This window comes from Aegilops tauschii, chromosome 4 (assembly GCF_002575655.3).
Source record: "Aegilops tauschii subsp. strangulata cultivar AL8/78 chromosome 4, Aet v6.0, whole genome shotgun sequence".
In the NCBI taxonomy this organism is placed as follows: Eukaryota; Viridiplantae; Streptophyta; class Magnoliopsida; order Poales; family Poaceae; genus Aegilops; species Aegilops tauschii.
This window is the reverse complement of record NC_053038.3, coordinates 220,678,984-220,702,327: the sequence shown is the minus strand read 5'-3', so window position 1 is coordinate 220,702,327 and position 23,344 is coordinate 220,678,984. Positions and strand designations below refer to the sequence as shown.

Below are 23,344 nucleotides of genomic sequence, written 5' to 3'. Positions count from 1 at the left end.
GCACGCACGGGACATGCTCGACAAAATGCCAGGGCAGCCTAGAGTGCTAGAGGGAGGCTGGCAATTAACAGGACTAGGTTAGGAGTAGTTAGGATCTTAGTGGACAAGGTTGCTGGGTCAGTGGATCAAGTACACAGTGCAAACTAAAACTCATGTCAAAACTGACTGTGCACACCAAGTGTTCGACCGAATGCTAAGTGCATCTAGGCAACTCTTGGAGTGGCCAAAAACTCCAGATCAGGGTCTCTTTAGATGTAGGTGATCATGGCAAGATCATTTGGGCAAAACCAGAAACTTGCTAGTGCAAGTTTTGCAAAACTTCAGTTTTGGACAGAAAGAAAGAGGTCTCATTGCATGCACTTAAAAACCTCCAATGGGTCCACTCTCCTGGACTTAAGGGTTTTGTAGGGAGGGCTATAAGCAGGAAAAAGCTCATGGGCACTAGAGTAAAATAAAATAGGGTTGTAGTACAAATCACCAAACTGGACCAGAATGGAAATGAGGTTGATTCACTCAAATGTTTCAAAGAACATCACTGGGTTTTAGCATAAAGTTGAATTATATGCATCTACTGACATCTCCAAACACTTGGAAGGATTTTTAAAGGAATATTTAAGTAGGCTGTAGTGCAAAAATACCCACTGGACCAGATTTGAAAAGTTGATGTAGGGCTCAAAATCTCCAATAACCAAAAGATATTTTTGCATAGAAGTGATGTGGAAACATCACATGACATCCCCAAATTTTGGTGAAATTTATAAATGCATTAATCAAATGGTTGCAGTGCAACAGAGACTCCAAATTCATGAAAAATCATTTTAAAAGAATAAAGCTCAGGGAAAAGCAAATCTTGAAATTAAATCCACTGATAAAGAATTGTTTCATAGAGAGAGTATACAAATCCAATAATACTTTTGGAAAGTTTCCACTTGAGGTAAAAACCCACAATATCAAAAGGTAAATCTAGACAACTGGAAAAGTTTAATTTCCTGGCAAAATTTTAATTAATAAAACAAGGTCAAAATTTTGGGGTGTCACATTAAATACTCATGAGTTCCAGCTTGCTGAAAAGAGAGATCTTTATGGTTCGAGCTATGGCAGATCACGTGCACTGAAGGCCAATGCAGTTTCTGAGTCTGAAGATGAAGACTCTGACAGCAGCCTTGGTGATCCTGAAGAACTGAGCCATGATCTAGCACTGCTCGTGAAGAAATTCCAGAAGTTCTCAAGACATGGCCGCTTTGGAAGACCCTCAAGGAGCAATGATTCCTCACCCAGTGACTACAAGAAGAGGCTTTGTCACAAATGCAAGAAACCCGGACACTACATTCAAGATTGTCCTCGGTGGGAAAAGGAATCAAAGAAGAAGAAATACAAGGATTATAGTTCTGATGATGCGAAGAAAAAGAAGAAATCCTCAAAATCTTCATCATCAAAATCCTCAAAGTCTTCATCTCACAAGAAGAGCAGCTCCAAGAAGGCTCGGGCATTCATTGGCAAGGAAATGGACTCTGAGGCTGAATCTGAAGAAAATGAGGAAGAGGAGGCATCTGAGGATTCCGAATCTGGTGTGGCAAGCCTAGCCCTCGCTCTTGCATTCGTCAGCAAGTCTATCTTCAACACTGAAGAAAATGACCTCACCAACAAGGCTGATGAAGGCAATGATGACTACGCTCCCACCTATTGCTTCATGGCAAAGGGCGCCAAGGTACTCAAATATACCTCCTCTGAATCAAGTGAAAATGAATCTGATGAAAACCTTAAGCCCAGCTATTCTAAACTTGCTAAGATTGCTGTGAAACAACAAAGGGCCCTTGAAAAGGTTCAAAACATGCTAGACAAAAGTGATGATATGTTGGGTGAAGAAATGGATCGCACTAAAACCCTGACTGGAAATCTTCAGAGACTTCAGACTAGGTTTGACAACCTTCAAGGTCATCATAACACTCTCTTGTCTGATCATGAGAAGCTTTCTTATGAATTTCTTCAAAGAAAGCAAGATCTTGAGAAGCTAAGAGTGAGTTATGAAGATCTTCAGAAGGAGCGCGATTCATTACTTGCTCAATAAATCAGCGCTCCTCAGGAAGAATTTGTTCCCCCATGTTTGAAATGCATTGAACGTGAATCTGCTAATTCTTCACCTGAATGTTCAAATGCTTCTAATGATACAAATTCTTCAACTATCTCTACTATCACTAATTCCCCATCCGAGGACATTGCTAGTATCACTGATGATGCAGGGCTGAAGGAATTGTACATGACAGGCATGTACAAAAGCCTCAAAGGGCATCAGACTCTTTGTGATGTGCTTAAAAAGCAGATCCTCAACAGGAACCCTAGGAAAGAGGGTATTGCCTTTGAGAGGAAACTCAATGCTGATGGTACATATTGGAAACCTGAGCAGTACCCCAAAACCTCATGGGTTGCTGCAAAGGGACCTCCAGTTGATCCATCTAATTTATCTGGCTTTACATGTGAATCTTCTCATTCTTCTGATGAGTCATTTGACTTCAACTATCAACTGTTCAAAAATCAGAATGGTGAAGTATTTGCTAGATATGTTGGCACTAATTGCAGGAACGGTTCTCCTATGAAGAAAATCTGGGTTCCCAAAAGGTGCCTTGAAAGTCTTCAGGTGAATGTCCTCATGACACCACCTGTCAAGAATAGGAACCCCAGATCAAATTCTTCATATGGACGAAATTCTTTATATGGATCCAAGTCCTCATACGGACCAAATTCCTCACATGGATCAAATTCCTCAAAAGGATCAAAGTTCTCATATGAACATCATTGTGCTAACAACTCTGTTTCGCAGGGAAGAGCCAAGGGCTATGAATATGAGCATTATTCTTCTAATCATTATATTCATAAGTCCTCGAAGAATTTCTCTGCTTATTCATATGCTTACCCTAACTCCTCTTGTGTGAAACGAAATGGATTGGCTTCTATGCCACCTTTCTCTTATGGAGCTCGCAGAGTGATGAACTCTTTGCCACCCCTTCAGATGTGGGTGGTGAAGAAAAAGAACTAATCTTTTATGCAGGGTCAGGTCTCCAGACGTACTTAAACGTCTGAAGAATTTGCTGGAGACCTGAAAAGTGCCTGAAAGGACGCATGCTAATCATGAAGAAATGAACTTTCATTTCTCACGTCCTCATACTGCTTTAACTATTGCATTGTTTGATGAATTGGTCTGATGAACTCCTCTTGTGTGAAACGAAATGGATTGGCTTCTATGCCACCTTTCTCTTATGGAGCTCGCAGAGTGATGAACTCTTTGCCACCCATTCAGATGTGGGTGGTGAAGAAAAAGAACTAATCTTTTATGCAGGGTCAGGTCTCCAGACGTACTTAAACATCTGAAGAATTTGCTGGAGACCTGAAAAGTGCCTGAAAGGACGCATGCTAATCATGAAGAAATGAACTTTCATTTCTCACGTCCTCATACTGCTTTAACTATTGCATTGTTTGATGAAATTGGTCTGATGAATTGTGATGTCATATTCTTCACTGATGAAGTATATGAAGTTCGTAAGCTGCACTAATTCATCTGCAGGATGATCAACCCAAAGCCACTGAGTGGGTCCTCGATAGTGGATGTACAAATCATATGACTGGTGACAAGAATCTATTGATGGATGCTCCCTTATCACCATCGCATCTGAAGCATATCATCTTCGCTGACAAAGGCAAAAGTCAGGTATTGGGTCTAGGTAAGGTTGCGATCACAAAGGATCGACACATGGCCAAAGTCATGCTTGTCGAGTCCTTAGGATACAACCTCATGTCTGTCTCAATGCTTTGTGATCTTGACATGGTTGTTGTCTTTGGCAAGTATCGTTGTGTTGTGGTTATGGAAGCTGACAATTCCAAAGTCTTCGAAGGCTTTAGGAGAGGAGACTTGTATATTGTTGATTTCTCTACAGGACCGCAACCAGCCGTGTGCCTATTTGCAAAAGCTTCAGAAGGCTGGCTATGGCATCGACGACTTGGTCATGCAGGCATGAGGAATTTGCACACGCTTGCGAAGAAGAAGCATGTCATTGGCATTGAGAATGTCAAATTCCTCAAGGATCACTTGTGTGGAGCTTGTGAAGCTGGAAAAATGACCAAGGCTAAGCATCTAGCGAAGACTATCATGACCACTACTCGACCATTTGAATTGCTTCATATGGATCTCTTCGGTCCTAAACATTACTCAGCAGTCACAAATGATGCATCTCTCTATGGCTTTGTTATTGTTGATGATTACTCTCGTTACACATGGGTACAAATTGTCACTTACAAACATGAAGTGCAGGAAGTCTTCAAACGATTTTCCTCGAGGGCTTCAACCAACTTTGGTGTGAAGATCAAGCACATCAGAAGTGACAATGGAACTGAGTTCAAGAATTCTGGTCTTGATGACTATCTTGATGAACTTGGTATTACTCATGAGTTATCTGCTCCTTACACTCCTCAGCAAAATGGCGTCGTGGAGCGCAAAAACAGAACTCTTGTTGAGATGGCTCGCACTATGCTTGATGAGTACAAGACGCCTCGTCACTTCTGGATTGAGGCAATTTATACTGCGTGCCACATCATCAACAGGGTATATCTTCACAAATTCTTCAAGAAGACTGCCTATGAACTCCTCACTGACAAGAAACCCAATGTGAGTTATTTCAAAGTCTTCGGTGCTAAATGTTGGATTAGAGATCCTCATCACAATGCTAAATTTGCACCGAAATCACATGAAGGTTTTATGCTTGGTTACGGAAAGGACTCGCACACCTACAGAGTCTTCAACAACGTTCTTCACAAGGTTGTTGAAACTGTAGATGTGCGGTTCGATGAAACTAATGGCTCGCAAAGAGAGCACCTACCTTCTGTGATAGATGAACCAGCACCTGAGGAATCTATCAAGTTCAAGGCTACAGAGGATGTCATTCCTACCGAAGAATCTGCTGAAAAATTCATTCCAGAACGTGAAGAACGTCGAGCTAATGCACCTGAAGAAAATGCTGAAGAAAATGGTGCTGAAGAAAATGCTGATCAAATTCCTCGACGACAACCAACTCATCCTCGCGTTGCAAAAAAAGTGCAAGTTGAAAAGATCATCGATGACATTGAAGCACCAGGTCCTCTCACACGCTCAAAAGCTTCACATTTATCTAACTTTTGTGGGCACTATGCTTTTTTCTCTATCACAGAGCCCACTAAGGTAGATGAAGCATTTCTTGAGCCTGAGTGGATTCAGGCCATGCAAGAAGAATTACATTAGTTCGAGCTCAACAACGTCTGGGAACTGGTCAATCGTCTAGATCCTCGCAAACACAATATCATTGGCACAAAGTGGATCTACCGCAACAAGCAAGATGAAAATGGCCTTGTGGTGAGGAATAAGGCACGGCTAGTAGCTCAAGGCTACACACAGGTTGAAGGAATTGATTTCGATGAAACTTTTGCACCTGTTGCTAGACTTGAAGCTATTCGCATATTACTTGCTTATGCTAACCATCATGATATCACTTTATATCATATGGATGTGAAAAGTGCATTCCTCAATGGTAAGCTTGAGGAAGAAGTATATGTTGCTCAACCCCCAGGTTTTGAAGATCCTAAGCATCCTGACAAAGTCTTCAGACTAAATAAGGCCCTCTATGGCCTCAAGCAGGCCCCTCGGGCGTGGTATGATACTTTGAAGGAATTCCTCATGAAGAAAGGCTTCAAACCCGGTTCACTCGATCCTACACTTTTCACTAAATCATATGATGATGAATTGTTTGTGTGCCAAATATATGTTGATGATATCATCTTTGGCTGTACTGATCAACGTTATAGTGATGAATTTGCCTATATGATGAGTGAAGAATATCAAATGTCTATGATGGGAGAGTTGAAATTCTTCTTAGGTCTGCAAATAAGTCAACAGCGCAATGGCATATTCATATCTCAGGAGAAATACCTCAAGGATGTACTGAGGAAATTCGGCATGCAAGATTGCAAAGGCGTCAAAATTCCGATGCCCACAAATGGCCATCTGTGCACTGATGAAAATGGTATTGACTTTGATCAAAAGGTATACCGCTCCATGATTGGTTCTTTATTGTACTTATGTGCATCTAGGCTAGATATTATGCTTGTTTGCATGTGTGCCCGATTTCAAGCTACACCGAAGGAATCACAACATAAGGCTGTGAAACATATTCTTCGATATCTATAGCTCACACACGAACACTTGGATTATGGTACCCCAAGGGCTCGGCTTTTGATCTCATTGGATATTCTGACTCTGACTATGCTGGTGATCGTGTGGACCGCAAGTCAACATCTAGTACATGTCATTTCCTCGGACGATCTTTGGTCTGTTGGTCCTCGAAGAAACAGAACTGCGTATCACTGTCTACGGCTGAAGCTGAGTACATTGCTGCTCGTTCTTGCTGTGCTCAATTGCTGTGGATGAAGCAAACTCTCAAGGACTATGGCGTCAACGTGAAGAATGTGCCTCTCTTCTGTGACAATGAGAGTGCCATCAAGATTGCTCACAACCCAGTTCAGCACTCGAAGACAAAGCACATTCAGATTCGTCATCATTTTCTTCGCGATCATGTGTTGAAGGGCGACATTTATATTGAGCATGTGAAGGCTGAAGAACAGCTAGCCGATATCTTCACTAAGCCCTTGGATGAGAAGAGATTTAGCAAGTTGCGGTGTGAGCTAAATATCCTAGAATCTTCGAATGTTCTTTGAAAAGGACACTCATCCTAACACTTATGCAAAATTGATGACTTAGATGTGCAACACATGAAGAAACATTTTTCTTCAATCAATGAAGAATAACACTCTAAGTGTGAAGAAATTAACGAAGAATTTGATTCTCAGAACCCTACGACAATTGTACGCGGTGTCTGAAATCATCATTCTTATACGGTGGGTCACGCCACCACCAAAAGTTGAAAATCTTCAATTTGAGTTTTTCCTCAGTTTTTGAAATTCCTCAGTTGTTGAAAAATCTTCAACTTTGCAAAATCTTCATTGTTTCCGTCGTTTTTCTTCATTGGCTATATATATATATATATATATATATATATATATATATATATATATATATGAGTTTATGTCCACTTCACTTATTGCTATTTCTTCAAGTTGCTATTTCTGCTAAGTGAATGTGATCGGACCCTTCCCCCTCTATGCTATACTCAACCCAATCTATTCACAAATTCTTCACGTTCTAATTGAAACTTGTTCAAAATCTTCACTGTGTCCTTGTCAGCTGAAGAATTTGCGAACGAAACTTTTAACTTATCTTATCCAAATTTTTGGCTTTGCCGCTCAAACCGTTCCGCATCCCACAAAATACTTATCTATTCACCCACGATCTAACACGATCTCCACTTCTCAGTACGTGGGTGACACATGTCAAGCGAATGAGAAGGGTCAGGGGCACGTTCGTCCAATTTCTTCAGGCGAACCGTTTTTCACCGTGGCTATAAATACCCCCTCTCCCCTTCCTCACTTCCTTTACTTCGCTCGACCTCTCTCCAGCTCAAGCTTCTCAAACCCTAGTGCCACCGCTACTTCATCGTCGCCGGTGAGGAAGAGCTTCACTGCCTCGACCTCGTCGCCGTCGTACTCGCGCCGGCCGCGGAAATCTTCACTCCGCCGCCGACGTAGCCGTCTTCCTCCGCCGAGTTAGGGCATGGAAGATCTGCACAGACGAACTTCACTTCTCCACCTCACAGTTCGTCGTGTTCTTTGTTCAGGGTAATTAAAAGTTACTTTTACTGCCCTCTTTGATTCAAATGATTTCTGCAAAATTTTCAAAAGGTGTTTATTCTTCAAATTCTTCACACACTAAACACCTCACTTGTCATCTGTTCTTGATTCGTTTCTCTAAGCAATAATTTTTCTTCAAGATTCCTCAATTGTGCGGATTTCTGATCTGTACAACTTTGGAACCTAAGACTAAGAACGCTTAGTGAAATTCTTCAAGACTCATCTGGTCAAATTCCTCAAACTTGTTCTTTTTGAAAAACCTTCTGAGAACGCATATGACCTCTCCAAATTCCTCGCAACTATACTCTGTTCACAGGTACTCATGTCCGCTGCTGAATCACTAGGTTCTCATCAACTTAACTCATTTGCAGCGTTCCTCGAAGAAAAGTTGCATACTTCTTCAGAGAATTCCATTGTTCAAATTCCTCATCTGAAGAAAATGGCTGACGGTAAGAAGCCACAGAAAGGAGGAAAGAGGCGTGAGGTCAACACTGCTTTTGGAATCCCTGAGGACATCTATGCTGGGTACTGCACACCCCCTGAGGAGGATAGAAATCAACGCAAAAGTGCACATTCAAAAGATTGAGAGGAGATGGGCAAGAGAGTGGAGGGAGTACAATTATGTGACTCCAAAGTACATGAAGAAATTCGCTGTTACTCCTCCATGCTCAAGACCACCATTGACACCTGGCCAAGAAGCAGATCCCACTAGCATCAAACGCGGTGAGGAGTTTCCTGAAGAATGGGCCAAGCTGGCCAAACAGGCAAAAGATGCAGTGAAGAAATTCAATGAAGATTCTGCTGCTACTACCGCTGAGGCCTCTGTAAGGCCGAAGAAATCCATGTCAAAGAAGCCTGCACACAAGCCAAGTGCCTCTTCTTCAATGTCCTCACGACCAATTTCCTCAGCTAAGCCCTCACGGCCAATTCCTCACGCCGCTCCTGCTCCTCCAAAGTCCTCAGCTGCTCCGACAAAATCCTCAGCACCTGTGCATCTTGCCACGTGCCAAAGGTCTACAGGCATCTCTATTGCCTCCGGAGCTTCAGCTAGTTCCTCAGCTGCACCAAATTCTTCAACAGGACCTTCTCTGCTGAAGACTAAGACCACTGCTGGACGAGGCTCTCGCCCAAGTCCTCACAAGAAGCAGGTCGCCTTCCAAGTGCCGTCTGAAGAAGACGAAGCTGATGATGAAGAACTTGCTGAAATCATCAGAGACAGGCAAGTCAGGGCTGCTAGAGCCAAGGGCACAAATGTGCCTCTGCTTTTGGATCCAAAGTTGATCCTCGATTACATTGATCTCTGGCACAAGGACCCAAACACTCCTATTCCTGACTTCAAGCTGACTCCTGGTCAAAGTCATATGCTGACTGCCTTCATCCAAGAAGAGAAATGGAAATTTGAGAAGGCCAGGCAGCTCAAGAAAGCACAGTACAGGAAGGAGAAATTCCTGAAGAACAACGTTGTCTCTATGACAACTGATGAACTTGTGAAGATCCAGTCTGAAATCAAAGTCCTCAACGATGATCTCAATGCTTACTATGCTGATTGGAAAGGAGCCAAGGTCAGGTTTGTCAAACTGACAAAGATGTTCACCTCAAATGTTGCAGCCCCATCGCAACAAGAAATTCCTCAGGCTGAAGCATCTGCTCAGCCAACTAAAGAACATGCCAGCACCGCTGATGACAATCAGGCTGCTGAAGAAAATGTGAGTTCCAGGGCTGATGACTGCATTCCAACCGCTGATGAAACTGCCAGGGACCCACTAGTGGTGCGCCTGAAGAAAATGAAGAGATCAGGGCAACTGCATCAGTTGTGCCTGAAGAAAATCAACCACATTCCTCTGCTCCTCCTGCGCCTACACCAACTCCAATCCTTCCATCTGCATCAGATGTGAAGAAGACCAAGGCTGCAGAGCGTGCGACAGTGAAGAAAAGGAAAGCACCAGCTCCTTCAGATTCTTCAGCACCGAAGAAGATGAAGAAATTGACAAGCTCATTTGCTAATCCAATTGATGCTGTTCCAGTTTCCTCCATGCCATCAAAGGAAATCATCCCTTTTGATGAAAAATATGTGATCCCTAGCGGATCTGATGAAGAAAATCCTTCTGCTGCTTCGTCAGAGCAGATGGATGAAGAAATTGAAGTGGATAAAATCCCTTCAACCCCCACAGTTTCCTCGCCTATGCCTCAGTTTACTGCTGAAGAGGCTGGCGTTGAAGAAATTGAAGAAGAAGATGTGGACATTGGCTGTACCACACCAGTGATGAATGATGACTTTTGGGAAAGTCAGCACCCCAATTCTCCACTCTTCACTCCACTGCAGCAAATTCCTCAGTCCCCAGCCACTACAGTTCAAATGGGATCTGATGAAGCTCATGAAGACATTCCAGCCGCTAGTGCTGAAGAAAATGAAAATGAAGATTTGAAGAACCAGGCTGCCACTGAAGAGGAACCAGAAATTCCTCAGCCTGAAGAACCTGAGATTGCGATTCCTGAGGTCATCATGCAACTGACTGACACTCCTCTGCCCAAGCCAAAGGATTCATTCTCAAGGAAGCAAAAATTCAAAGCTGATGATTTCTTCGACGAGCACATATTCTTCACTGATTACAACCCTTATGACTCTGCTCGCATAAGGAAGAGGCGTTTCTGGACTGCCAGCCAGGCAAATTTCTATTCCTCAATGCTGTTCAACAAAGACAAAGTCTTCGATCATGAGCACATTCCTCACATGGATATGAAATCTCTGCCATGCTTCGGGCCAGTCCTCAGTGTTCTCTACGATGCTGGACTGTTAAATTTCTGCACTGACATATGTGATTGGAATGAAGAGCTAATTCTTCAATTTTATGCAACTCTGCACATCACCGGCAACTCTGAAGACATGAATTCATGGGTGCTGGACTGGATGTCTGAAAACACTCACTACAAAGCACCAGCTACTGAATTGCTTCGTGCTTTGCCTCTCAGTCCGCCCCTTGAAGGTGCTTGTTGCGTCTACAATGAACCTGAGCTTACCGATCACTATATGCAAGTGCTGATGAAGCCTTTGAAGCCAGGTCAGGCCCCGAGAACAAAATTCCTTGTGAAGGAATTGCTGTATGTGCCTCGGACTGTCCATCGCATTCTGACGAAGACATTGAGTCCTATCAAGGGCCACGACTCGAATGAAGAAGAAGTCGTTGGCATCATGAAGAATCTGCTTTTCAATATCATTCATGGCGTTCCTGTCAACTTCCATGATTTCTTCATGAGGACTCTGGCAAATGTCGCAATGTCCCCATTTGAGTTGAAGCCTTATGCACCGTGGATTATGAGATTCATCAGAACAAGGTCTTCACTCAACTACAAAGCTGATACACTGAACCATTGCAGCTACTTGCCCCCGATTGAAGTCCTCAAACGGACATTTTCCTCAGCTGATGAAAAGGGCAAGGCTACGGCTGTAATTGATGAAGGCATTCGTCCATTGGATGGTCAATTTCGCAAGGCTGCATCCTACTCCACCAATGATGACTCTGCCGCCAACGCACCCAAGCAAAATCCTCAAGGCACAGCACCCAAGGTGATGACTGACCATGAGCTTCTCCTCAGTCTTCACCAGAAGGTTGATCGCAATCATAAATGGGTCAAACGTCAGTTTGGTTCAATTCTTCACAACATGACTGCTACCCACAATGCAGTGAAGAAAAACCATTACTACCTTCATGAAACCCTCAACCGCACCTGGGCTGTTCTGTCGCACATATATGGTGAAGAAGATCGGAAGAAAATGGATCTCAAGGAAGATCTTGACTGGGCTGCACCTCCTCCGAAGAAGTACAAGAAGGTCAAAGTTCCTTCCTTGGTGGCCAGCTCCTATTCTTCATCACGTGACACTGATGAACATGAAGATTTGGACGACACTGCGGCAGGCCCTACTACAACAAACGACCCCGACAACGGTGATGCTCCTTCATCAACTTGATATTCTTCAGGGGCGTTAGTCCTCATTTTCGAACCTTTTGGTCATTCGATGACAAAGGGGGAGAAATTTGAGTTAGTCTTCAAGTGGGTCTATTATATGGGCGTTTTTTTCTCTAAGTTACAACTCTCGTTCTTCTGATGACTTTGTTGGATCGAGTTGTAAACTTAAACTCTATGGTGGCCTGATACTTTTGCTGTTTCTTCTGCATGCTTATTCCTCGTTAATGTCATTGCACGCATGCTGAATTACATCAGTCACCATATTTCATCATGCATTTCAAATTCTTCATATATTATGTCAAATGCGTGTATGAATTACAAGATATAGGGGGAGATCTCCATGATTCAACTCTTCAAGTGTGCAGTGCTTCAAAAGCAAATTCCTCACTATGCACATCACCAGGGGGAGTTCTTCTATATCTTGCAATCAAATTCCTCAATATCAGTATTTACCCTTCATATTTTTATCCCCGTTGAAAACTTAACCTATATTGTCATCAATCACCAAAAAGGGGGAGATTGTAAGTGCATCTAGTGCCCCTTAGTGATTTTGGTGTATTGAAGACTTATAGGTTAAGGGACTAATGTGTTTATGAGTGTACACAGGTCTATAAGTCTATGAGGAGTTTGATATTTACAGTGAAAGTCTACCCCTAAAAATGAAGTTCTTCGACTGAAGACTTTGGATTTCTGAAGACTTTCTGAAGACTTTGAAAGTGAAGAAATTGGTGTGACCTTGAAGACTTGGTATTCATTTGAGGAACATGAAGCGTGAAGACTTTGGTTTTTGTAGTTTCATTTTCTCTTTCTTGAGTCATAGGAAACACCGTACTGTTAAAGGGGGTCGAGGAAATACTAAGGAAAAATTTCCATGTGATGCTCAACTCAAAATCCTACACCTACCAATCCCTTCGAGTGAAGACATTGGAAATCTCATACAGTTCAGTCATATTCTTCAGTGACAGAGACGAAGTTCTTCTGGTCTCTGAGGAATTTGTTCTGACTGAGGAGTTAGGAATTCGCCAGTGCGGATTGCCTACACAGTGAGGAACATGATAGCCCTGAGGAATTTGATACTCAAATTTCCGACCGTTGCTGTGCTATACGCCAGCTGTCCCAAAATATCTACCCACCTAACGGTCATATCATTTAAGGGCATTTATGTCTTATCATGCCGGGCTGCTCCCTAGGCTATAAATAGCCGCCCCTACAACCACTAGCTGGTTGGCTGCTCCGAGAGAAACAGACACTTGTCATTGAGAGCATCCCATCCTCCGAGGACTTTGAGCGAAAATCATCAAGTGAGGAAAACCCAAACCCAAACACCTACCAACCCCAAGTGATTGAGCATCACTGAAGAGATTGATCCTGCGTGGATCCGACGCTTGTTACCTTTGAAGACTGTGCTACTTCCAGACGGTTAGGCGTCATGGTCTAGAGCATCCAAGAGGAAATTGTGGATCGCCGAGTGACCGAGTCTGTGAAGGTTTGGAAGTCACCTGAAGACTTACCATGAGTGATTGGGTGAGGTCTGCGTGACCTTAGCTCAAGGAGAATACGGTGAGGACTGTGTGTCCGGGAATGTGTGGCCTCAGGTTTAAATACCTAGCCGCTCCAACCAGACGTACAACTGAGACAACAGTTGGAACTGGTCTACCAAATCATTGTCTTCACCAAGCCTACTGGTTCTATTTCCTCAACTCTTTCATTTCCTCATAACTGTGTTGTGCACTTGTTCATATCTGTGTTTGAAGACTTTGACTGAAGACTTTCTCAATTTCCTCAGTTCAATTTCTTCAGTCTGTTTGTCTTCATCCTATGCTATCCTGTGTTTACGCTTCTGTACTCTATGCTTGTCTTCATTTCATCATGATGACCATGCTTGTGTTCTGCTATGCATACTTTCGAGTACTTATTCCGCTGCAAGTAGTTCTTCACTAAGGATTTTCCTCACTGGCAAATTCCTCAGTGAAGAATTCATAAAAATCGCCTATTCACTCCCCCTCTAGTCGATATAACACACTTTCAGTAATCCTTGTGGAAAGGGACTCACTAAGTCGGGTGTACCAAATGTACCGACAACAATAAGTCATATGGTGACTACTGATTTTTACACAATGTATGTTGCATTTTGTATTTCGATTCAGAATTGAGATTCCATTGGAAATCAATCATATATATCTGAATCTAGTGAGCCACATGGATATGTGATCACTACATCTATCAACCGCAGAGATAGATGATTTTGTACTGCCAATGATATAAGTTAGGTATTTGCGTAAACCCTTGTGCTACATTACTTGCTCTTTGTTTCACCACCTCGCTGTTCTCAATTCTGTTTCCAGAAGAAAACTGGTGTAGGTATTGCTTATGAATACCTTCCCATTATTAAGCAAGATCATTTCTACCTAGATTATACCCTTTGCTTGAGTTCAGTCCGAGTGTTGTTCACACTTTGCCATGGCCATGGTCTTTGGATCTGAATCATTTGAAAGGTTTTTGCAATCTAGTTGAGAAATGTATGTCAACAATTGCAGACTTCCGGTTATATGATTCTCCAGAATCTATATATCAATATATAGTTGATGGAAATATTGTTACCCATGGTGACTGCTCGCGATTTCCCAATGCGATTGAGTTGGGTATTCCAATGTCCCGGTCATTGTGTGCACTATGACCTGAGTTGGTGGAGGTTTCCCGTCCACTGGGTGTATACTACCCATTAGGTCTCTGCCAACATGAAGTTGACTTGCATTTACTGATTCACAGGCCTTGATATCCTTGCTTGCGAGAAGCTGAATCCTGGTGTACTTCTACCATACATCTCCCCTTGTTGCTTTGAACGGGGAGTGGAGTGGATTTTGTTGGTACCTCCACTCTTTCAGGCGTACTTTTGCAGGATTATAGGATTGTGTGACACCTTTATAGTCAGTAAATGAATCTGGCAGGTTATTTGCAATATGTTGCAAATCTTCTAAACGCATGGTTTAGCTCTTTGAGTACGTGGATATGAGGCAGAAATGTGTTGAACATTCCACTAATTTCCTGGCATTCTTTATGGTACTTGAATTCTCCCCCTAATGCCTGGAAATATTCCTCATTGAATCAACATACCGGCCTTGAATAACTCCCCATGTGAGGGGCTTGAGGTATTGACGGTAATACAGTTATTCCTCATATAGATCCCAACTATATGTTGAGGGGCCAATGATGTATGTCGGGGTGATGATATCGGTGTGTAACCGAATTACCACAGATAGGAAATACTTGGTAGATTTCCACGTATCAAAGATAGAGGGGAATAATATTATGCAGTTTGGTCATGAGCGTGTAAAATTGCATGACTCCAATGTAAAGTTGGTAAGTTGCAATTCCAAGTAAAGATAATGCAATGAGCTTAACTCTTTGGATAAAGGATTCTACCAAACCATTTTGAGTCTAGACATTAGGACAAATTGCTAAACTTCAATCCGAGGGCCATAGGAAGGCACTCAAGAAGAATTCTGCAATGTTATCCATTCGATTTGCTTGAAATCGATGTCAGGATAATGAGTCAATGGTTTCGTGTGGATAAACCACACTTGAGACCATCATATAGATGTGTCTTTTAGAACCATGGAACACATGAATAGTCTAGTCAATGGATGGAAAGAAGCACTTACCTCAACTTGATGCATTCAAGGAGTCTGAGTGGTTCATCGTAGACTTTAAGGTGCGTGAGCCTTAAAATTAGCTTCCCTTTGTCACATGTAGTGCACACAAAATCCAAATATTGTTTGAATTTATCATCATAATAATCATAAACTATTGGAATTGCTCAGAGTTCCAGTTTCAACCCAGTGTCTCGATGACCAAGGCGAGTATGCCAAGTTTTTCATGTACAAGACATTTTGGAAAACTATCTTGGGCGCAACATGTGCTACGGGTTTTGAAGTATGTGTAGTACAATCCAGATGATACATAGAGAATGTGCTTGCCATATCCGTTGCATATGGTAAAGAGAATGTATTCCTCTTTCTTGCCAGCATAAGTTTCGCTATGGAAACCATTTTGACAGATATCTCTATAGCTTAGTAGGGTACGAGTTAAACGTGGGAAGCAATAAAACATCCCGACGTTACTCAAGTACCCATAGGGACAGTAAATATGACTCGAGTTGAGCCAACAAATACCTCATCGCATCTAACGATTTTAGAAAATCTCTTTTCTCTCAACGAGAGTGGAAACATTTCACTTCCCTGAGTATAGAGTTCGTGGTGCATATGTCCACATGGCACAAATCATCTTTCATCAGATTGACCCCCGTAGAAATCTATATATAGACATGAAGATTTTCAATATGAAAATTACTGTCAGATATATAGAATACATACAAATGTATTTGTAACAAAGTGCTGATACAATATATTGTGATATACAATATATGATGACAACAATAATCATGTTCTTATTAGATCATCAGAAATGAACATAAATAAATAGATCACTAAGGAGACTAAGGGACTAAATGTATAGTCTCCAAACATGCCGGTTGATGCATATTCAACCATCATGCTCTCCATGCTCATAGGGTCTCGTGACAACTTGATGGTGTCAGGTTCAGGGTTTGAAGTGAGTTTCAAACCATTACCCTTGAGGTCCTTTGCGTCCCGGTGGCGTGGCTTGGGTTGCACGCGCTATCCCATGGGATGCAAGACTGATCTTGGTATCCATGGCCTGCTTAAGTAAGTTGTGGCCATTGAGGGCAAGAGCGTCAAATTGTTAGCCATCGATTACTTATAGGGGCAAGCCAGAGGCAATTAATTTACAAGAAGTAAATTAAAAACCATCATGGTTGATGTTGTAATGAACTTAGCAAAATCAATGGGTATTTCAAGAAGTTATCTTGAAACCATTAATGTGAATCTCAAATTGCTAAGTATGACACCTTGAAGATAATCTCCAAAATGGATTAGATCTCGCAGCACTAGGGAGTATAATCTGATGAAATCAGTAGATACTCATTCCTAATGCCTTATGTCATGACTTAGTAAAATGTGTGGGAGAGTTGTAAAGCAATCATAATGTCGAAATGACAAAATGTAGGCTTTAACAGTAGTCATTGATAATCTACGTAGGCAGTAGATCTACATCACTACCTTGTGATCTCAAGCATCAATTTAAAGAAATCACTAAGAATTTTGCATATCAATTCTTGCTCGTATTAAGCCAAAAAGGCTTAAGATGAATTGATTTGTATTTGCAAGAAATTAAAATAAATCTCAAGTGCAAATAGTGGATGTATAATTTCAACATGTAGAACATGGAAATATATTACATCATAGATAGATTCTGGAATACATATGGTACTCAACAGAAAAACACTACTAATATAGTGAATAATAATGATGTTGCAAACTTGATGCTCAAGTGAAAAACTTGACTTGTATAAACCTCAAATTAAATGAGATGATCTTGTATCAAGTTGCAAGATAATTCAGCAGGGTGAATTAATATTTTGCGAGAGAAAATTAATCTCAATTGCAATGAGACTGTTTTGCGAGAGAAGAAAATTCTCAATCGCAAATAAGTAGTGTAGAGGTACTGAATTTATCTTTGCAAGAGATAAAAGAAAATCTCAATTGCAAATAATAGATGTAATTATTCTCAACATGTAAGAAACATGGAGATATATTACATCTTTGATGAATTCTGGAATACATACATTGTACTCGATAGAAAAATAATAAACAGGTCTAGAACAGACTAAATACTGCTAGAACTATTGCTATAACACTAGATTGCTGATAAACTGAACTAGTGTAGCACTAAACCAAATAGCTACTATCTCTCCCTAATAATAAAGCACGGATTGACTTTGTCAGGTTCACCGTCGCGGCATTTTTGCAGAATAGTCCTTGTGTTTTTTGCTATTTGACCCGCACTCCATGAAGTATGTTTGTTTAGGCAAAAAAACGTTTCGATCCAGCACCCTTCGTCCGCAAGGAAAAATAAATTGAGGAGTGCGGGGATCGAACTCGCGCCCTGCGTTACTATCGACGGGACGGAACCAGCTGGGCTGGCTGCCCTTTCTTTCCGTTCGATGGGATGTGCGGCAACATGATCTGTTTCCTTTGCCGCACAAGGATGGATAAGGCGAAGGGGGCGACAGATGCTGATGCGTGGGGGGAGAGAGTGGGAGGAGTGCGCGTACACGGGAGGCGGGCTCCGACGAACGGAGGCGAGCGGCGACAGGAGGCGACATGAGGAGCTCCGCGGCGACCTGAAGGCCAAGCTCCGCGGCGACCTGAAGGCCATCAGCCATGGCCGTTGTGGTTTCGCGTGCGCCCGCGAGCGGCTGCACGCTGGGGGGAGGCGGAGCTCGACGCAGCGCGCGAACCTAGCCTTGGTGTGACGGCGGCGCGGCTGCTGTCCTCCCGTCCAACCCGCAGCACGTCGAGCCTCACCGGAGTTCCTCCATGACGCCGGTAGGAAGCCCCTATCCCGCAGTCTCTCTCTGCTTCCTTCCCATGTTCCCTCTCTGAATCTTCATATTTATCCAGCACGGGCATTTGTACTAGCACAAATCTTCCTTCCCATGTTCTCTCTCTGCCCAGGGCGTCGCAAGCTTCCAGCGACGGCAGAGTTGCTGCTCCCGTGTCGTGATTGGACTTTGTGTTCTTCTCCAACAGCAAATACGTGTTCTTCTCCAACACCAATCAATGGATTTCCCGAGCCGGATTTGAGTTGCCTACTATAAGAAGGAAGGGTCCTCGGACCAGAAGCTCCATCACATCAAATCAAATCCCGTCGAAATTGCAATCTTCGTCGAAGCATCCATGTCGCCGCCGAGTTCGCCGGAGGAAGAAGCGCAGAGTTCGCCGGAGGAACAAGAACGTCCGTCCAACCATCCAATGTCGCTGCCGGCGGCTACAACAGAGGTATATATCCCCTTGATATTGATTGGATGCAATTCCCTGTTTTAGATGTTGTTTCTATCGTCAAAACTGAAAAAGAGTGTCAGCTTCAGGCAGTTATTTTCAGTTGACAGTATACTGAAAAATTTGACAGTGAATATTTTGAGCCATTCAGAAACATTGCCCATGATGTTAATATGTTGACTAGAGGCCTTTTTAGAGCAGCGGCAGCAAGTGTGCTCAAGTAAATTCAGTCAGTTAGTTAATCAGGCATGTTCTTCTTTCAGGCCAAGTGATGTTCTTCTTTCAGGACAAATGATTCAGTAAATTAGTGATGTTTTTCTTTCATGAAAAATAATTCAGTGATGTTGGTCTTGAGCCGTTAGCTATGTAGCAACACCATGTTAGGTGATCTCATCTCTGCTAACATTTACACTCGTTCAACCCAGCTAGAAACACTGACAGATAAACAAGCCTAATTAGTCAGTACAATCTCAAATCAAACAAGGATCAGGGAAGATTAAAGCAAAGGCAGATGCATATTCAGAAAGTGGATGCATTCTTTTCATTAGCATTATAACTGAAAGACACCAATCTAATTAATCTTGCTATCAAAACTGAGATAACGCTCTACTGTACAGGCATTAGAATATTGGACATCTCAAGATTTGAAAGGCCAGAACTAACTAGCTTTGTAATGAAAGAAAAAAAAGAGAAGCATCTTATCACAAGATCCTCCTGAACATAAGAGTGGTAGTAGGTTTAATACTCCTTCTGGAGAGGCATAAGAATATCTTGTAGCTTTCCTCTTGTGAATTTCATGATTTATAGGTTCAATTTGGTTCATCAGGGGGCTTCCGTCTGCTACTTGTGTCTGGTTCATCAGGGGGCTTCCATTTTCTGCTGCTGTCTAGTTCATCATGGGTTTTGCATTGGTGGTGCAGCTCTGGTCCTTCAACAATGAAAAGAAAAATAGAATATGAGGAGAAAAATACTGACATGCTTGTTAATTCAAATAGTTGAGTAAGAAGTACACATATTGCCAGTATTTGCATCACACCGGGCAGCCTATTATCGAGAGATCTGACAGTTGTAACGATCCCCTGTCCAAAGAGGCAAAGATCAGGAAGAGACACATTAGTTGCTTTGCTTTAGTATGTGCAGTGACGACGGTTGAGCATTCCACATGATATACAAGATTGTGCATGTTCCTCAAAAGCAATATTTTAACTTCAGAGTAAAATGCTGAAAAATAAGCTGGAGCTCTTGCTTTCTAAAACACATACAAACTGCCATCTACACTAAACAATGGGGCTTCATGTATAAACTGGAGCAATAATATTAGGCTGATGGAACCGACATTAGTAGCAAAAAATAATATTGTCTCCTTTAAACAATGGTACTGCCACATGATGCATATCATGGTTCTCTGAGCTTGGATAAATCCAGTTTATGCAATAACATCCCAACTGTAAACTCACTATGATGTACTAACAGTTGGAGGTTTACATTTTATTTTTGTTGTGACTGCAGAAATTAGATGACATTGCTCAAGTGAACATTGTAGAGGATTTTGATAACCGACCTTCCAAAAAGGCAAAAATTTCCGAATCAGGTGTTCTGGAGCCATCACCTAGGTCACCAACTATGTCAACATCTTCTCCAGGTTCAGAGTGTTTTGAATCAATTGTGCCGGAATCAGATAATCAGATGAATCATGATACATTATCATCACCTAGATCGACAATATCTCCTGTTTTTCCATTACATGATGTTAAGGAACCAGATTCACATAAAGAGATCAAAGTTTATGATTATCTCCCACAAGGTATTTGTTTAATTTATTATGTGTGCTTCGTATACAATATATTCTTAAATTATTAGATTTTCTGCAGACTATACATTGACCGACCATGATCTATGTGCTCATATAGCAATAGAATCATCTTTGAGAAAAGAATTGCTGGTTCAGATAGATGGAAGTTCTGTCTTGCAACATCAGTTGATGTGCCTGCTAGATAAAAAAGAGTGGGTAAATGATGATGTAAGTACCCTTACTCAAACAGGAAAAAGTTTCTAATCAGTAATATCAGTTAGTAATGTATTTTTAAATTCTTAATTATAGGTGATCAATGCATATGTATGTTGTATAAAGGACCAAATACATCTCCAGAATGATAATAAAGTATATTTTGAGAGTCCATTTGTTACCTCACTATTTAAACGATATGACACCCTTGGAATACAAGAAGATAGTGCCTTCATGACAGAGACTGTCCTCAAATATATGCAGCATGACATGGTAATATCCATATTCATAATTTACATGTTCTAGGTTTCATACATTTTCATGTACTATTTTCCTAATTATCTTTATTACAGATTAAACTTCCAATAAATGCCAGCAACACACATTGGTATCTAGCTGTTGTGAATACAAAAAAACGTGAAGTTCAAGTACTAGACTCATTATGCTGGAATTCTGACAGAGATGATCTCGCTAATACGGTTAGTTACATCACAATTTTTAATATACTTCGCTGATGTGTATCATTTCTTCTTACCACTATTTTTTTTAGCTACGAGGAATACAATTTCATTTGGACCTTCTTAAAAGTCAAAATTTGGTAAGCGACGATTGGAAAGACATTGATCTTACTGAATGGAAGATCACAGAACAATTACAAAAGGCAATTCAAAAATATAGTTCTTCATGTGGTTTATTTATGGTTAAATTTATGGAATATTTCACCGGATGTGCACTATCCTACCCAATTACACAGGTATATATCCTTTTTTGTTTTTTTAATAATAAAAGGTATTTGGTTTTCTTTTTAATTTACTAATAATTGTTCGTGTTGCACAGGAAATGATTACTTCTTTCAGGTTTAAGTTAGCTAGCATACTATTATGTTGGAAAACAAACACTGCAGCAATGACTACAATCGTTGAAGAAAGTGACGATGACACCAAGGGAGATCCTGATGATGTTCAAATATTGGAAAGTTTAGATGATTAAAAAAAAACAAAACAAAAATTACCATTATCTGTTGAAAATAAATACAGATCACTAATATCAGTTCTTTCTAATATGACCTTACATGAGTTAACAGCTGGACTCTGTAGCTTCATTAAATCAATCAATTACACCGAGATTTTAGAGTAAGTCATTTTAAATTAGTATTGCAATTGTAAAGTATGTTACTTGTTTTCTTAATGGTTTATTTTCTTACTTTGTATCATGATCAGGAAAGTATGGATCCATAGTTCAAAACCATATCCAATTAGCTTGTCTCTAAAAAAAACTACAAGGAATGCTAAAGGATGATTTACCCATGGACCGAGATTGCTTTAATTTGATCGTACGGAAGATTATGTTGGATGACATCCAAACGACACAAAAAAAAGCAATTGATAGCAAAGCATTATCTGGACATGAAATTTGGGTATGTTTTTATATTCATTATATACTTTTTTATATAATGATTTTTTTATCATTTTTTAACCAATTATTTTATATATTAGATGACTACTGATTATGGAAGGCACCCAGATTACCATAAAAAGTTAGATGTGGAGCAACTAGCAAATTTTGTTCGTAGTTGGTCTGGTATCAATGTTTCAATATTTAAATCGGTAAGAGCACTTTTATATACTTTATAGCAAAAAAAATATATTGCATCTAATATGTAGCCTATTTCAGATCCATATTCCAGTACAAACCATGGATGAATTCATTCTATTCACATTGGACCAAGATACCAGAATAGTGTACATTTTGGACCCTACTCCTATTAATCCAATGTACCGATACAACCCACTCGCAAAATATATGAAAAAAATTATATGGATTTCCGAACACTTACAAAAAGCAATGTCAAAAGCATGCCCTGGGTCTAGATGGAACGAGGATATTCGCCTATGGCAACATAAAATCCTAGATGATATTCCAGTTTACAACAGGTATTTTTTCATAAGATGAATACTAGATACTGATTATTTGTTGATTTGAGTATGTAGAAAATATTAATAAAGTGTATTTATATTCCTATATAAGGGAATTGTCTGGTTATCTTGTTCCCCTATTCATGTCCACATGGGAAGACGAAAGACCACATTTGCCATTTTTAAAGGTAAATATTGCAACCGTATAGATATGTGCTTCTATGATTATTATACATCTGATGCTGATGTCATTCTTTTACAAAAAAATGAATAAATAGGATGGATATGAACTCAGAAAACTAATTTTGGGCCAAGTGCTAACATTCAAGGACAATGAATGTGAAGATAACATGCCTACTGGTGTACTGGAATTCATCAATTGTATTAGGAAAATCCAAAGTAAAACTGGTATGTCAAATAGTATCAATTCATCTCGAAATGTCAAATGACTCAAATATCTAATTCCAATATGCTAACCTTGTTTTCCTACCAATATGCTTCTGTAGGGAGCTCAATCAGTGGAAGGTGATTTGCCAGAGAGATTTCTTGCAGCCAACGGTTAATAGGGAATGAGCAGGGAGACAATGAGCATGTAGAGCTGGATTTTTTTACCTTTGAGAAATTAATACTGGATTTTGGTTTGTACTTAAAATATCACTTATATATATGTAGTAAACTTTTGGAGCTTGCCATGATATACATTTTTTAGGACTGCCAATTATAAGAGATGATGGATTGCTTTCAAATTCGATGTTTGTGGGTTCAGACATGAC

At 40.9% G+C, this 23,344-nt stretch overlaps 3 long non-coding RNA genes across 4 annotated transcripts; all 3 read left to right on the top strand.

Moving 5' to 3' along the window:
- Positions 1-20,181: 20,181 nt before the first annotated feature.
- LOC141021495 (uncharacterized) lies at positions 20,182-20,905 on the top strand. Its single transcript, XR_012182812.1, has 3 exons — positions 20,182-20,454; positions 20,522-20,670; positions 20,752-20,905. It is a non-coding gene; the product is annotated as an uncharacterized lncRNA (long non-coding RNA).
- Positions 20,906-21,007: 102 nt separating this feature from the next.
- LOC120962473 (uncharacterized) lies at positions 21,008-22,055 on the top strand. 2 transcript variants are annotated; one of them, XR_012182811.1, is made up of 4 exons: positions 21,008-21,134; positions 21,206-21,409; positions 21,493-21,788; positions 21,876-22,055. It is a non-coding gene; the product is annotated as an uncharacterized lncRNA (long non-coding RNA). The 2 variants fall into 2 exon arrangements; XR_012182810.1 differs by having other exon boundaries at positions 21,493-22,055.
- A 102-nt stretch (positions 22,056-22,157) lies between these two features.
- On the top strand, positions 22,158-22,969 carry LOC120962472 (uncharacterized). The gene is made up of 3 exons (XR_005753226.3): positions 22,158-22,589; positions 22,684-22,759; positions 22,850-22,969. It is a non-coding gene; the product is annotated as an uncharacterized lncRNA (long non-coding RNA).
- Positions 22,970-23,344: the final 375 nt, after the last annotated feature.